This window comes from Macaca fascicularis, chromosome 10 (genome assembly GCF_037993035.2).
Source record: "Macaca fascicularis isolate 582-1 chromosome 10, T2T-MFA8v1.1".
Lineage (NCBI taxonomy): Eukaryota > Metazoa > Chordata > Mammalia > Primates > Cercopithecidae > Macaca > Macaca fascicularis.
Window position 1 is genome coordinate 72,304,190 of NC_088384.1, and position 17,551 is coordinate 72,321,740.

At 39.3% G+C, this 17,551-nt stretch overlaps 1 protein-coding gene and 2 non-coding genes across 7 annotated transcripts in view; 1 reads left to right on the forward strand and 2 right to left on the reverse strand.

Moving 5' to 3' along the window:
• MACROD2 (mono-ADP ribosylhydrolase 2) overlaps positions 1 to 17,551 on the reverse strand; it is a 2,109,916-nt gene that overhangs the window by 1,046,530 nt on the left and 1,045,835 nt on the right. The window lies entirely within an intron of this gene.
• On the reverse strand, positions 2,720 to 2,826 carry LOC123567427 (U6 spliceosomal RNA). The gene has a single exon (XR_006690336.2). It is a non-coding gene; the product is annotated as a U6 spliceosomal RNA (small nuclear RNA).
• LOC123567420 (U6 spliceosomal RNA) lies at positions 4,033 to 4,139 on the forward strand. The gene has a single exon (XR_006690328.1). It is a non-coding gene; the product is annotated as a U6 spliceosomal RNA (small nuclear RNA).

The window sequence follows — 17,551 nt, forward strand, 5'->3', positions numbered from 1 at the left end:
GCTGTACAGATCTTTGGAATAGATAATTCAGCCCATTTGGGTTGTTAAAACTCTCAGAAATGATAGTGTAGATCTATTGGCTAGTGTTATCAGGAGCCTCTGAGGACTGGGAAAGGAGTAGGTAGAGAGGTAGAGAATTTTCATCTGTGCCCTCCCCTACTCCCTTTTTTTTTTTTTCCCCCTTTTCCTATTTGTAACACTAAGCAGCAAATTAATTCCTGAGAATAGACCTATTTAGGAAAGTGACACTGCCCAGGCTTCCAGGTCTGGTCAAGGAACTCGAGGAGACCATCAGAGCTGCCTCTTCTGAAGCAAGGAGGTGGACACCACCCAAGACTTAGGCTGATAATATAGGAACTTTGTACTGATTCATTGAACACACAAACACAATCCAATCTCTCTCTCCCATTAATGAGAATTTTTAAACTGATATACAATAAACATTATAAAATATAATTCTCAAATTTTCTAAGATGGAATAATAGGGATTTTTTATTGTGAAAATAATACCCCCACTGTGAAAAAATACTCTTCATGTAGTTATATTTTTCTTAAAATTCCCAAGTTTGTAAACAAACAAACAAACAAACAAAACCAACATGGGAAAGTCACCACACTTGAAAACTCAGAATATCATGTTCTGCGTGTTTTGTGTTTAGCTAATGATGAGAAATCTTTTGGTAAAGAATCGTAATTTAAACCTGCATGCCATCCTCGTGGGGGGAAATAAGAACTCCCTACAAATTCTATTTATGAGGAGGTTGGTACCTTAGACAGAGGCTCATTTCCCTTGAGGGAAAAGCAATCTCTTGATCGATGGAAATCATTTTTCAGCAAAATATCTACAACACTAAACCTGTTAAAACTAGTTCAATAGTCTGTTCCAATTCTTGTATTAAATAGTAGTATGGAAAAAAAATTTTGTGTCAGTGGTAATCTATAGTAATCACAGGATAGGTATAGAATTATAAAGAAGTTAACTTTGTATTATTTATTTGTTTAGAGAAAAATATGTTTTTGAACATTAAAAATTTATTTTAAAAATATAATATGAATATAAAATGCAATATAGAGTATCACTTAAAAATTCCCATATGTTTTAACAAATGTTTTTGATTATGATGTTTATATTAAACATCTAATAACTTGCTGACACCATTTGAAACCCTACAAATCACTTAAAAATTAGGTATATACTCAAATAAACCAAACTAATTTAGATTAACAGGTTATTCTAAGAATACATATTAATTTCCTTCCTCTTCCCCTTCCTCTTCTTCCTCCACTTTTTTCCTTCTTCTCCTCCTCTTCTTCTTCCTTCTTGTCCTTCCTGTTAAAATTCATGATTTTAAAGCTGCTTAATTTTCTCATCTGGATGGAGACTATAAAATAGTGACCTCAAAGAGAAACTTTAAGGATTAAGTAGTGAATAGTAGTATTTTTTAATGCCTAGAATATGGCATACCTTCAATAAATCTCTTTTGATACTAAACTTAGTTCTACAGAGTTACTGCTCTTTGGACCAGAATGATGTAGGGTAGGAGAAATAAATCTAATTAAATTTTATCAGTAATAAAGGTATCCACTATTGAGGACCTATGAGGTCCAGTTTACATGCTTCTTTAATCATTGTGAAAATTCTAGGCTATGAGTGGGATAGGACCTGCTTACACTTATTGAACACTCACACGTTAAATCAGTTAATCCTCACAGGAGGCTTCCAAGGTGGTAGTACATTTATCCCCATTTGACCAATGAAGACACCACAGTTCATGGAGTTCAGCCTGTGTGCTCCAGTGAAAATGTGTGAGAAGTGATCTTTGATGTGTTCCTTGGGTGATATGGTTTGGCTGTATTCCCACCCAAATCTCATCTTGAATTGCAGTGCCCATAATTCCCACATGTCATAGGAGGGAACCCATGGGAAGTAACTGAATCATGGGGACAGGTCTTTCCCATGCTGTTTTCATGATAGTGAGTAAGTTTCATGAGATCTGATGGTTTTCTAAAGGAGAGTTCTCCTGCACACGCCCTCTTGCCTGCCGCCATGTAAGACATGCCTTTGCTTCTCCTTTGCCTTCTGCCATGAGTGTGAGGCCTCCTCAGTGATGTGGAACTGTGAGTCCATTATAAATTGCCCAGTCTTGAGTATGTCTTTATTAGCAGTGTGAGAACAGATTAATACAATGGATCATCAACGGGGTGATGCTAGCCTACCCTGTGATGCTTCTACGTGATTAGGAAAGCATACCCTCTCTGGGAAGACATATCTAAGAGCCAGGAGTGAGGTCTGGAATATATGTAGCTCCTAACCTTTCTCCATAGGGGACATCTATGAATGGTGGCCCAAATAATCCTCTCCGAGTTTTCTGAAGACATAAATGCCCATTTAAAACTCAAAAATATTTGAATGAGCTTATATTTCCAGTTATAGAGGTTCTAAGTGTCTCTTGGGACTTTAGCCCAAGGCTTTTCCTTCTAGAGCTGCCTTCTTAATACTCTGTGCCACTTTTTAGCAAACGATGGCATCATGACACTAGAGTGTACCTGAGGGAACTTAAGCCTGACCTGGGCATGTGGCCAGTACACATCCTCCAAGGTCTTGTAAAAGTAACTGCATCACAGGTATAGAAATTATGGCGCATGACTCTATATGACACACTGCAAAAGAAAAAATTATAGAGAATATATATATATATATAATATATATATATATATTTTTTTTATGGAATGCTTCACAAATTTCTGTGTCATTCCTGCACAGGGGCCATGCTAATATTCTCTGCATCATTCCAATTTTAGTATATGTGTTGCCAAAGAAAGCACTAGAGACCATGTAAATATCGGAAGTTGCCAGGCGTTGGGCAGAGGAAGAGATGGCTAACTGCAGCACATGGCATTTCTGTAGTAGTGGACTATTCTGTATGATACTGTAATGGTAGATACATGTCATTATGCATTTGGCAAAACTCATAAAGCTATGTAATGAGAAGAGTTAATTGCTGCTTACTTGTCATTGTGGAGAACCAGGTCATCTTGTCTTCTTTAGAATATATCACCAGTGTGTGCAAGAATGCTCTAAAATTCTGTCGTGAATGTCTGATTTAAAGATTAAATGTGAATGAGACTGTCACATGAATATGAGATTTCTAAGTCATGTTCATAAATTGTATAGACTATTCTGCTTCAAATAGTCTCTTTCAAGTAAAATTCCATAAAATATGTTCTATCCAACTTTAATGATACAAAATCAAAGTCTACCACCAATAAAAACATCAAAAAATATTACTAGGAACAATGAAAAGAAAGCCAGGAAGTGGAGCTTCTCTGACATTAGATCCTCAATACTTCAGACTGTGAATTGGTATTTAATGTGCAGTTGCCTACATTGGTAGGAACCTGCAATTATAGGTTAATTAGCTAAAATGTCTGTCATGTTTGTGTAACATAGGGATACAACCAATGTCGTATACAGCAACAAATAATAATAGCTTCATAATTGCACTCACTCACCATATTTGAAGTAATTCTTTACTAATAAATAAAATAGACACAAAAAATATTGGAAAGGATCACATAATGCAACAGTTATTCCTGCTACCTTTGCTTGTTTGCATGCACAGTAGCAGATGTATGGGCACATAAATATATGTATTTATTTTCTTAATTGATAAGATTTTTTTGAGTGATTTTTGGCTTACAGAAAAATTGAGCAGAAAGTACAGAGAGTTCCCATACACTCCTCTCCCCTCTTTCTCACTTTCCTCTATTATTAACATCTTGCACTGGTGTGGTACATTTGTTACTGAACCAGTATTGATACACTATTATTAACTAAAGTCAATAGTTTACATTAGGGTTCACTCTTCATGTTACATAGCTCTATGAGTTTTGCCAAAAGCATAATGAGACGTATTCACCATTACAGTATCATACATAATATTTCACCACCCTAAAAATGCCATGTGTTCCACCCAGCCATCTCTTTCCCTGCCCAATGCCTGGCAACTTCTGATATTTTTATTGTCTGTAGTGCTTGCTTTGGCAACACATATACTAAAATTGGAATGATACAGAGAATATTAGCATGGCCCCTGCATAGGGATGACATGGAAACTTGTGAAGCATTCCATGAAAAAAGTACATATATATATACATACACACACACACACATATACATATATGTATATAGTCTCCTATGTATATGTAAATACATATATACATATGTGTATATATAGAAGACTATATGTGTATACATATATATGTGTATATAGACAGTCTCCTATAGTTTTTCCTTTTCCAGAGTGTCATATAGAGTCATGCGCCATATTACACCACTTCCGTCAACATCAGACTACATATATGACAATGGTGGTCTTATAAGATTATAATACTGTATTTTTACTGGATATTTTCTAAGTTTACACATGTTTAGATACATAAATCCTTAGCATTGTGTTGTATTTGCATATACTACTAAGTACAGTAACATGTACAAGTTTGTCACCTAGGAACAATAGACTATACCAATATAGCCTAGGTGTGTAGTAGGCTATATCATCTAGGTTTGCAGAAATCACTCTGTGATGCTCACATGATGATAAAATTGCCTAACAACGCATTTCTCAGGACCTCTCTCTATTATTAAGTGGATTATGACTGCAGTTGTTATCAGACAATATGTAGCTTTTTCAAATTAGCTTCCTTTACTTGGCAATATGGTGAATCTTCTTTTGACTTTGGTTTTATTTGAGACAGAGGCTTCAGGAAACAAATATGATCACAACATAGAGTAATTTTCAAAACTCACGTAATTTTTTTCACATAGATCTTATGGAAATTTCACTGAGACAGATTCTAACTCCTCTCTCCTAGTGTCTCAAGCCATTTATCCATAATCCTTAAAGTATAGATAGAAGTATCCCAGGAAAAAATGTTGATAAGTCCTTCCTTAAGATGACCTTTCAGGTGAGGACTTGGGAAATCAAGAGAACACAGTAGTGGCTTCTCCTAGATTCCATGAGATGCAAATATCCACATGAGATTTTGCAGCAGAAGTAGGCAAACTATAGCCTGCAGGTCAAATCTAGCCTCCCATCTCTTTCAGTATAACCCAGATGCTAAGAATGCTTTTTATAAATACTCACTTATGATCAGTTTGATGACAGGAAAACTAATTTTGAACAACAATTAAGCAAAATGTTACCCACCCAAAAATGATTTCATCCTTTTCATTACTAGAATAAATTTTCTTTCTTATTTACTAGTTAATATTTTAAGTATTATATTCAATTATTATTATGTTTAATTTCATCAATAAAATGTTTGTAAAAATTTGTTTTCTCTCTTGCTAATATCAGTACCTACACAATATCCTCAATTTTACCTCTTGGTGAACAAAAACTAAAATACTTATTCTTGGCCCTTTACAGAAAGTGTTTGTCAATCCTATTCAAGAATAGTCAAATGGTCTCTAACTTTGTTTTTCTTCTTCTCCCCTTCATTTTTTCTTTTATTCGTAATATGCCCTCATCTAACTGTATCATTATGTTCTAGAAGGCACAGTTAGTATGATCTGGACTATGAAGTAATGAAAAGGTTTAAAGAACTCCACCCTTGGGCATTAAAGAAGGAAAGCTGTCTGTTAAGTCAAGAGTCTAGAAAAGGAGGCCATAAGTGGTACCAGCTTTTCCAGACTTTGGTAAATATAGACATCTCTATTTATTGTTGTTTGTCATAATCTCTCCGCTTCTCATATGGGCCAGCAGGGGTGTAGTGGAAAAAAGCTTTGCAGTTAGACAAACCTGCCACCCACCAGCTTCTGGACTACAAACAACTGCTCATCCTATTTGCATTTCGGGGTTTTAAATTTTGTTTTGGCTTGTTTTTGACTTATAAAAGGGGTTATTTCAATGACTGAATGATACAACGTTCTTACACAATAGAAGCTCATAACTTTGTGTAGTTGTAAAGTTTTAGGTCCTAATGAGAATTAAATGTTTTCTTTCTTTCTTATTTCCAAGAAAACTCTGTGTGTGGGGTGTGTGTGTGTGTGTGTGTGTGTGTGTGTGTGTCTGTTCAAAGGCAGAAGGGAAAACTAGAATAATAGTCCCATTACACCTCCTGGCTTAAAGGAGAGCAAACCCAGGAAGGCGTCTATATTCGACTGTTCTGTGTTACTATAAAGAATACTTGAGACTGGGTAATTTATAAAGAAAACAGGTAAATTTAGGCAATAATTCTGCAGGCTGTACAAGCATGACACCAGCATCTGCTCAGCTTCAAGGGAGGCCTTGGGAAGCTTTTACTCATGGTAGAAAGCAAAGGAGGAACAGGCATGTCACATGGTATGACGGTTACTACTGAGCATCAACTTGATTGAATTGAGGAATACAAAGTATTAATCCTGGGTGTGTCTGTGTGGGTGTTGCCAAAAGAGATGAACATTTGAGTCAGTGGGCTGGGGAAGGCAGATCCACCCTTAATCTGGTGGGCACCATCTAATCAGCTTCCAGCGAATATAAAGCAGGCAGAAAAACGTGAAAAGGAGAGATGGGTCTAGCCCTTTAGAATATATATATTCTTTTTTCTTTTTTTTTTATTACTATTATACTTTAAGTTCTAGGGTACATGTGCATAACGTGCAGGTTTGTTACATATGTATACTTGTGCCATGTTGCTGTGCTGCACCCATCAACTTGTCAGCACCCATCAACTCGTCATTTACATCAGGTGTAACTCCCAATGCAATCCCTCCCCCCTCCCCCCTCCCCATGATAGGCCCCGGTGTGTGATGTTCCCCTTCCCGAGTCCAAGTGATCTCATTGTTCAGTTCCCACCTATGAGTGAGAACATGCGGAAAACAGTATGGCGATTCCTCAAGGATCTAGAACTAGATGTACCATATGACCCAGCCATCCCATTACTGGGTATATACCCAAAGGATTATAAATCATGCTGCTATAAAGACACATGCACACGTTTGTTTATTGCGGCACTATTCACAATAGCAAAGACTTGGAATCAACCCAAATGTCCATCAGTGACAGACTGGATTAAGAAAATGTGGCACATATACACCATGGAATACTATGCAGCCATAAAAAAGGATGAGTTTGTGTCCTTTGTAGGGACATGGATGCAGCTGGAAACCATCATTCTTAGCAAACTATCACAAGAATAGAATATATATATTCTAAACCTGTGCTTAGAGCTCTCTCTCTATATATATATATGATATATCCCTATATATCATATATACACACATATATATGATATATATCCTATTAATTCTGTCCCTCTAAGAGAACCCTGACTAATCTAGTAAATTGGTACCAGTACAGTGGAGTTGAAAAGATACTCAAAGATGTGGAAGCAAGTTTGGAACTGGATAGCAGGCAGAGGTTGGAACAGTTTGGAGGGCTCAGAAGAAGACAGGAAAATATGGGAAAGTTTGGAACTTCCTAGAGACTCATTGAATGACTTTGCCCAAAATGCTGAGAGCAATATGGATAATAAAATTCAGGCGGAGGTAATCTCAGATGGAGATGAGGAACTTATTGGGACCTAGAGCAAAGGTGACTCTTGTTATGTTTTAGCAAAGAGTCTGGTGGCATTTTGCCCCTACCCTAAAGATTTGTGGAACTCTGAGAGATAATTTAGGGTATCTGGCAGGAGAAATTTCTAAGCAGCAAAGCATTCAAAAGGTAACTTGAGTGCTAAAAAAGGCATTCAGTTTTATAAGGGAAGCAGAGCACAAAAGTTTGGGAAAAGTTGCAGCCTGACTATGTGATAGAAAAGGAAAAGCCATTTTCTGGGGAGAAATTCAAGGCGGTTGTGGATATATGCATACGTAGTAAGAAGCCTAATATTATTTCTCAGAACCACTAGGAAAATGTCTCCAGGCCATGTCAGAGAACTTCCCAGCAGCCCCTCCCATCACAGGCCCAGAGGTTCAGGAGGAAAAAGTGGTTTCATGCACTGGGTCCACGGTCCCCATGCTGTGTGCAACTTAGGGACTTGGTGCCCTGTGTCCCAGCTGCTCCAGCCATGGCTGAAAGAGGCCAACATAAAGCTTGGGCTGTGGCTTCAGAGGGTGTAAGCCCCAAGCTTTGGCAGCTTCCACATGGTGTTGAGCCTGCAGGTGCACAGAAGTCAAGAATTGAGGTTTGGGACACCTCCTCCCAGATTTCAGAAGATGTATGGAAATGCCTGGATGCCCAGGAATAAGTTTGCTGCAGGTGTGGTGCCCTCATGGAGAATCTCTGCTATGGCAGTGCAGAAGGGAAATATGGGGTTGGAGCCCCCACACAGAGTCTCTACTGAAGTACCACCTAGTGGAGCTGTGGGAAGAGGGCCACCGTCCTCCAGACTCCAGAATGGCAGATCCACTGACAGCTTGCACTGTGTGCCTGGAAAAGCCACAGACACTCAATGCCAGCCCGTGAAAGCAGCCACGAAGAAGGCTGTACCCTGCAAAGCCACAGGGGCGGAGCTGCCCGAGGCTTTGGGAATCCACCTCTTGCATCAGCATTACCTGGATGTGAGATATGGAGTCAAAGGAGATCATTTTGGAGTTTTAAGATTTGACAGCCCCGCTGGATTTCAGACTTGCCTGGGGCCCTTTAACCCCTTTGTTTTGGCCGATTTCTTCCATTTGGAATGACTGTATTTATCCAATACCTGTACCCCCACTGAATCTAAGAAGTAACTACATTGCTTCTGATTTTACAGGCCCATAGGCAGAAAGGACTTACCTTGTCTCAGATGAGAATTTGGACTGTGGACTTTTGGGTTACTGCTGAAATGAGCTAAGACTTTGGAGGACTGCTAGGAAGGCATGATTGGTTTTGAAATGTGAGGACATGAGATTTGGAGGGGCCAGGGGCAACATGATATGGTTTGGCTGTGACCCCACCAGAATCTCAACTTGAATTGTATCTCCCAAAATTCCCACGTGTTGTGGGAGGGACCCAGGAGGAGATAATTGAATCATGGGGGCTGGTCTTTCCCATGCTATTCTTGTGATAGTGAATAAGTCTCACAAGATCTGATAGGTTTATGAGGGGTTTCTGCTTTTGCTTCTTCCTCGTTTTCCCTTGCCACCACCATGTAAGAAGTGCCTTTTGCCTCCCAACATGATTCTGAGGCCTCCCCAGCCATGTGGAACTGTAAGTCCAATTAAACCTTTCTTTGTTCCCAGTTTTGGGTATGTCTTTATCAGCAGCATGAAAACAAACTAATACACATGACAAGAGAGGAAGCAAGAGAGCGAGGGGCGGTAAGTGCCAGGCTCTTTTAAACAACCAACTCTTGTGTGAAGGAATAGAGCAAGAACTCACTCATTACTGTGGGGGGGGTACCAAGCCATCTAGAGGGATCTGTCCCAGTGTCCCAAATACCTCCCACTGGGCCCCACTTCTCACACTGTGATCACATTTCTACATGAGATTTGGAGAGGACAAACATCCAAACCATATCAGGATTGACTGTAGCAGCTCAGAACAGGAGAGGACAGTCAGCAGTCTGAAGCCCAGGACAGTTACAGAAAGAAAGAAGGGACTTTGAAGGGTCATCTAGACAGAGAAGTTACACACCACACCCTGCTGCCCTCCACCCATAACATGTGATTGTATTTTCATCATTTCTTTTCATGACTGTTATAATACTCTAAGTATTCTCAGGAAGTATTCAAGAGAGAAGGATTTTCATTAACACCCAGAAAGTGAACTGTCCTTGTCTAGAAACAAGAGCCTGTGACCTTTAATTCTTGCAGACATAAAGAAAAAGACTTCAACCAGAGGTTTTTCAAGAAAGATCCACACCTTGGATGAGGCAGAGAATTCAGTGTACTTAACGTGCAAAAATGAAAAGGCTGAGTCAGGGTTTGTTTCTGCCAAATAGAACATGGTTCCAAGAAGCTTCCGTGTTTTAAACCTGTGCTTAGAGCTCTTTATGTCTGGTTTATGATCTTGGCTCCCTTCAACTCAACATAGGCCTATTCAAGGACACCCAAGAGGAAAACTATATGCTCAAATAACCATCTTGCTGCTAAAGCACATGTTTTTCTATAAGCATTTTGCTTTGCTTCCTGCCATACTTCTAACAAGAAATGTATCAACACAACAGAACTGGTTCAGTGAGGGGCTGACCTGTTTCATGAACATCAGTTCCAGAACCTTTGTTTTAAAAACATGAAGATACCTAGAACTCAGTAATTATGTCCTCTTTCGTAATCTTAACCCATGTTGCCTTCTTCCAACTACTGAAGATTAAAGTTGTCACTAAATACAGTGGTTTTCACAATTAGAGTGTATGGAACATGAACTGGCAAGGAAATTATATTTTGCATGCTTGTGATTACTGGGAAAATTGTGTGCTGCGGGCACTATCAAAAAAAAAAAAAGAAACATATAGATAGGAAATTAAAAATGTAGAAAAAAAATTAACAACCAGACTTTTAGAGTGCTCAAAAGTCACAGTACAGTTTTAAGCATTAATAACTTTAGATGTATAAAGGTTATGTAAAAACTTATGAAACTATGATTTGAAAGTTCAATTAGTAAGTTTCTTGTATAGTCATAGAATTCTGTGACTCTTGAATAATAAATCTGTAATTTAAAGTTTGGTTGCAGTTCCTCTGAAGATGCCAAATGTTAAATAAAACAAAAAAAATCTAAAATAAAAAAATATTAAAAGTTCAAAAACTAAATTACTGTAAAAGAAGTTTGCATTATTAAACATTTATATAATAATGTTACAAGTATTAGTGTTTATACTGTTGAGATTATTACAGCTTCTAAGATTTTTGGGACATCCTGAAATCCTGATCCATTCTAAAAAGATTCAAGTAGCACCGCAACATGTCATACGGTGCTATGTAGTGGGACTTAAAAACGAATAGGTGCTGGTCTTGCTTTTGAAGAGACTAACATTATACAAAATTATTACAAAAGAGTACAACAAAAACTGGGTTTGTATAAGGTGGAATCTCATCAAAAAATGTTTATGGACCACATCAATATCATATATTCTATAAAATGTATGAATTTAGATCTTACGATAGAATTAGGCTTTTGGGCTGGCAAATCTGTTACGGATTATATAACAGTACTGAGGTAGCTTAGATTTCTGCTTTTTACAATCATTTACATACAATTATGTTTCAGAAGCAATATGGAATGTGTGAATATGCAATGCACATATACACTCACACACAATTCACTGGAGGAACGCCTGTGTATTTTAGCGAGTCAGTACGGAGAAAAGCATGTAAACCACAAGCTTAATACAAGGCCACTGTCATGATTTTAAGGGTATCCTTTCAACCTGTGTTAACTCTGAGCCCTGGTGATCATTTACTCTGACTCCAAGTTATTAAAAGCATCTCCAACATATAGTGCACATGATGTTTGTTTTTAATCATTGCATATAATAGATTTCACATGGGGAAGAAGTTGGCAAATATTTTAGGCTATAAAAAATCTTGATAGTTGGATAAATGCTAGTGTGCTGCAATTTCCTTCACATCACCATAAAAGCAGGGCTTTAAAGGCAATATTTTAATTTCCTGAGAATTCTCGCCGTGCTCTACATTTGAAATGGGATGGGAAACGCCACTTGTGATAACATTTTAATTTTAAACTTAGTAAGAGTTATGCCATTATAAAGGTAACTGCCATAAACTTTCTTTAAAAGATGCTGCACATCAGACAACCAGGGGGAAATATAAGACTATATGGTGGTTTTCATGTCAAGCATCATTAAAAGGTATTTGATGTTCACAGCAGAACTATGACTTTCAGACTGTGCCTGCATAAAACCAAAACAAGTGGTCAATTTGTTGAATAGTCAACTGCACACTGAATGCCATATGGCCTAAAAGGAGAGGTGCATGGCCATGACTTTCATTGATGTTTGGATCCTGAGCTACAGGCAGGAAGAATGTGATGATTTGCATCATCTTCTTAAGTCATGCTTCAGTTTATTGCCATCCTTCTGCTCAGAGTGATCATGCTTCACTTCAGTCACTAAGCTCCACCGCTAGGAAAAAATACAAGCAATTTTTCTTGGTGTTGTAGGTTGGGCTCCCTGGAAGGCAGGTTACCCTGCAGGAGCTTTATTAGGGAGTCCTCTTGGGATCCACTGCCATAGAAGGGAAAGGACAGAAGCAGGATTGGGCAGAGGGAGCTGCAATGCAACCTCAAGGGAAGTTTCAGTTGGCCCTGGAAGGAATGCTGAAGATGGGTTGACCTTCCAGAGTTGTCCTGAATTGCAGCAAAAAGGTCAAGTCTCTATACCCCTACTTTGCTCAGTCATCGGATGTGGATTACGCCAAAAAGGTGGCATGGCCTTGCACACGATGGCTGTCTTCAGTTGAGGCAATCCTCAAAGGGGCCTGACAGTTGAGGACTGTCTACCAGTCTCACTCTCAGCCGCTGGGGAACAAGTCCTTTATTCCAAAGTCGGGGGTGGTTCTGAGTTGCTTATCACAATGTCTACCATGCCCAGCAAGCAGGAATATATTGGCCACAAAATGCTCTTTCAGGCTTACTTCCGACTACTCCTCTTTATAAATTCTCCTCTCAAGTAGAAAGAAAGAAGAGAATCTCCCTCATTTCTCAAAGCTAGGTCTGTGCAATGAGGCTCAGGGGCTTCATTGAGCTAAGTCGTTTGCCATCTCTGACCCAATCACAGTTGCCAGGACGGAATGCAATGCTCTCACTGGCCAGGCCTGGGAGAAATACTCGAGGAGAAGAGGGGTTCTACTCAGCAAGTAAGATGAGTGGAGCCCGGACACCCAAAAAACTAATAGATGCCCCCCAAATGTTGTCATACATACTTTTTCTTCTCTTGTTTTTGCTCAAACCCTTTTCCCTCTCTGTAACGCTGGTTTGTGTTCTCCTGTTCATAGGCCCTGGCACATGGCAGGCGCTTAAGCCGTGTCTGACCAGACTCTGCTCAACTTGCAGGCATATAGCCCTCCAAGGGGTCATGGCCAAGGTGCACAGGAAACCCACCCAGGAGCTGCATTCAAACTGCAATTGTGCTTCTGAGACTGGGACGGCTGAGCTCCCAGGCAGCTCTGGGGTAAAACAATGACCGGCTGTCGGCAGCTGTGCAGACAACTGGAGACCGGGAAATGGGGTAGGGGGAGCGTGGGTGAGGCAGGTGGCGGCTTTTATCTCTTCCACGCCTGGCAGAGCCTATTACCAACTGGCTCAATATGACAGAGCTAGCTCTGCTTTCCTATTCAGGAGGGAGAAGAAAAATCAAGGGTAAAGAGACGTCAGCACCAACTGTATCACATTTTAAAAGTACTCCTTCCCATCGGCTCCAAATGCTATTAGAACTACCGGGCTCTTGTTACAGGGGTACTGGGACTTTGCTGAGTGTCCTATTATTTTCGCATTTGGACCCCCACATTATGTCAGAGGTGTTTCTTTTGTTCTAGGTAATTTGCTTGAATGAGCTGTTTACTGTAGCTTAGGGCTGGATGTTCATTTCCTCACACTTTTTATGTTAAAACAAACAGCCATGATGTAGACTATTTTTCTTCAGTTCAGAGAAAGGGAGAAACCTGGCTCATCTGATGCAAAACTTCAGTGGTCTTACCTTTCAGGTCTTATGCATTATTGTTAGTGTCAAACTTTCACTGTTCACGATGGTTTGCCATAATTGGTGTTTTCCTTGTTTAGCTCCCACCACCCAATTAAGAATTAATGACAAAGTATTTTGAAATTCATTCAGGTTTTTGTGACTCTTTCGGGTTTATCTGGGTGACAAATAAGAAAAACCCATCAAACAGCCTTTAATGAAAGGAATCTACTATCACATATAACTGAAACATCCAGCGGTAGCATGGGCTACAGGGAACTACCAAAACACCCTATTTGTTTGCATCTCCCCTCTCTGACTTCTGCTGTATCTGCCTGATGCTGTTGTCCTCTGGTCATAACATGAGTGCCAAGAGCACACAGTGCTCAATGCATCTTCATTTATAACAAGAGGTAGAGGCTAGAGTTGGAAAGGCCGCAAAAAGCCCTGAGACTCCCTTGCTAAAAACACATGACCAACCCTGAGCCAAACACCATGACCCAAGGGTTAGGAAATCTTGATTATCTCAAACACATTAGGGCCTCATCCTGCAGCAAGGACAGTTAATTCAACACAAATCACATGGCTGGATGGAGAGAGAGGGGAAGGGTTAAGTCATGGAAGAGTGGAGACACCAGGTACCGACTTGATTAATACAATATCTGTCCCCTCCTGGAAGACCACAGCTACACATTTTCCAAATGCTTTGATGAGACCATGGCCAGGAAAAATGGCAAAAAGAACTTGGGGGAACAAAGAGTACTGTGTCATTTCCCATCACTGAGCCTCACAGGTACGAGCATATAATACACACTGAATGGATAGTAAGGACAGGGTTTAGCTATTAACATAGGAAGTTATTATGATCTAAAAATACCAATTAAAAAGGCAAAGATGACATTTAGTAAAAGAGATTCTCTCTCTCTCTCTCTCTCTCTCTCTCTCTCTCTCCTCCCTATCCCACCTCAATCCCTGTCCCTTTCCCTCTCTCTTGCCTGCTTTTCCTCCCACCACAGAGGAAATTCATTGCACGACTTCACTGAATGGCAAAACTACTGACCCTAAATGACAAACTGTCTCAGATCAGAAAGCGGTGTCAACTCAAAGGTGGCAGAAGGGTCAGGAGGTCTATGGACAAGCCACACATACTTCTCTGTCACCCCTCATGAGAGAGTGGAGGGGAAAGGGCTTGGCTTGAACATGAATCCATCTTGGATCTGTCTGCCACACAAGGAACCACTTGTCACTAGCATCAGGCAGCATCACTCCTTTCCAGCTTTATATTTGGTAGCTGCAGTCCTCAGCATGCTTTGAGGATGTCACTCCAAAATAAGATAAGTAAAGCCAGGTTCATTGAGTGATTTTGGAGGAAAAACATGGGAGAAACACATCTAAAATAGGCATTTCCAACTCATAGTGCTGTTAGGTGTGAACTTGTTCTAAGAGCTCCTGATACGAGCAAGGCATTGGCAGATATAGTACTAGATTCACTGATGCTCATTTCAAAACAAAACAAAGCAAACAACACTAAGTTAATTTACTTGCTGGTTTATTATTATTACTACATTTTTGTTGTCTTTGTGTTGCTAAGCTACAAATATAAAAAATGGCGGGTATATGAACTAATGGATATTTCATGGATTAATAGGAACAAACATGGTTTTAAGAAACATCCAGAAAATAAATAGAAGATTCATTCTGTCCTCAAATCTTGTGTTGACACAAGTAGACTTAATGCTAATCACTGTTTAAGTTATTTGTTCTCATGTGGCTGCATTTATCTATAACCATAAAATTAAATGACCTGAACTCTACATTTGTTTTAGGAGCGAATACCATGGCTATAATGATCTTGGGACTGTAATTCATTTTTCAAGTAAAGAATAACATGAAGCTATTTAGTTGCTTTCTACTGTTCTGTGCCTCTGCTATAGCAGAAGAGATAAAAGTGGCTTAGCAGGCATTTTAAGGAATATCTTCAAATAATGTGTAACTACCTAAATGGTTGCATGGTGCATTACACTTTTGGCTGGTGCTGATTTTCTAAAATGTGGTTCTGCATAAGATAGGGAAGATAGGGTTTCAAATACAAAAAACTAGCCGGGCGAGGTGGCGGGCGCCTGTAGTCCCGGCTACTCGGGAGGCTGAGGCAGGAGAATGGCGTAAAAACCCGGGAGGCGGAGCTTGCAGTGAGCTGAGATCCGGCCACTGCGCTCCAGCCTGGGCGACACAGCGAGACTCCGTCTCAAAAAAAAAAAATAAAAAAATAAAAAAATAAAAAAATAAAATAAAAAAAGATAGGGAAGATAGGGTAATGCTATTTATTTAGTCTGACAAATAATTCAAAGTGCACATTTCAAAAAACTATTTTTCTTCTTTTTACCTTTGCTTTTGCCATTGCTGCCTATCATGATGGCATACCCCTCAACACTGCTCAGATTCAAGTGGTGAATTTCTGTAGGGCAACATGTTGTTTTTGGATTTATAAATGTTTGAACTCTCCAATCTTGGAGTAAAAGCATGAAGTGAGCTGTTTTTATGAAGTCGAGGTTAAGAAAACAAAGGAAACATAATCTTGCCAATAACACAAGAACTAGATACTTTATATATCTGGGAAAGAAGAAAGAATAAAAGCACTTGCTTCTATGTTGAAATTTAGTTGGAAGTCAGGAGATAAATTTCAGAAAACAATCCATAACTAAGCTGAAACAATGTATTCAGTGTAAAAAATAAAAAAAAATTGGGAGGTGGGGAGAGACCTCTGTGTTTCAAAGGCTGAAAAAATATATGGAAAAAAATTAAGTGGGAAGGAGTTTTCTTTAGTTTATCTTCTATTTCAAAAGCTAAATTTCTAAAAATCAGGGGGAAACATGTAGCGTAATTACAACAAAAACCCAACAACGATATTTGGTCTCATGCTATAGTTTTGCTTAGATAAACAAAACGTGCTCTTTATAGAAATTTTGGGTAATAATGAATAATTCTTATACTCAGACCTCTGTCCTCTGAGTCCAGAAGAGCAAGTGTGAGAAGACACACACCTGGGGTGATGATGAGTTTCCTTCCCTTATCTCCTCCATAGTGTGAAAAGTTGATGAGAGGGGCTGGAAGGCACCCAAGGAGCTTCCGTAATCCCACAGCAATCTTCAGGAGGGCTTTATAAATCTTATATAATGTCATGATGACAGAGTTTGCCAAGAATCCTATATGTTTTAGGTTTCTTTGGGGAGGGATCAACTTAAGGGGCATATTTTAAAACTAGTCTCCGTGGAGTGTTTGGAGACCCAAAATCAGTGTGACCTAGGCTGTCCCCAGTGACCTGGGTGGACGCCCATCATAAATAGACCAGGATGCAGAAATGGGGTATAATTGCCGGTTTTTTCCTGTGACAAAGAACCTCCTTTTGTCTGAAGCTGTGCAACCAGCATTTGCAGCAGGATCCAACTGCCTCATATGTGATCATTGTTTAATCAAAGCCCACCATGCTGAACCCCACAGGTTCTCCCGTTTCTCTGAGTACAGACAGCCAATTACATGTAACTGCTACATTTTCTGGCAGAATAAGGCTTTTACTCAAGCTTCCCAACTCCTCCTCCACTAACCCCACAGAAAAGGAAAAAGAAAAGGAAAAAAAATTCCATCCAACCACGATGCAAAGTAATAGGTACTTCTTTAATAAGGTGATAATAAACATAGTTTATTTTAAACAATAAATGAACAAATAAACTGGCTCCAGTCATGTCATACCATCCACTTTAAGTACATGCATTTTACTACGTAAGCTACCTGTCTGTGGTTTATGTTGATTCTCCCTCTTATGTAAGGAGGAAACAGTCCTTCTCAGCACCAAAGAGCCTTTCATACTTAAATTATTTCTACCTAGTATTACGGTTATCTGCGTGTGCATCCATCTTTCTCAGTAGGCTTTAAGTTTCTCAAGAACCTACACCATGAT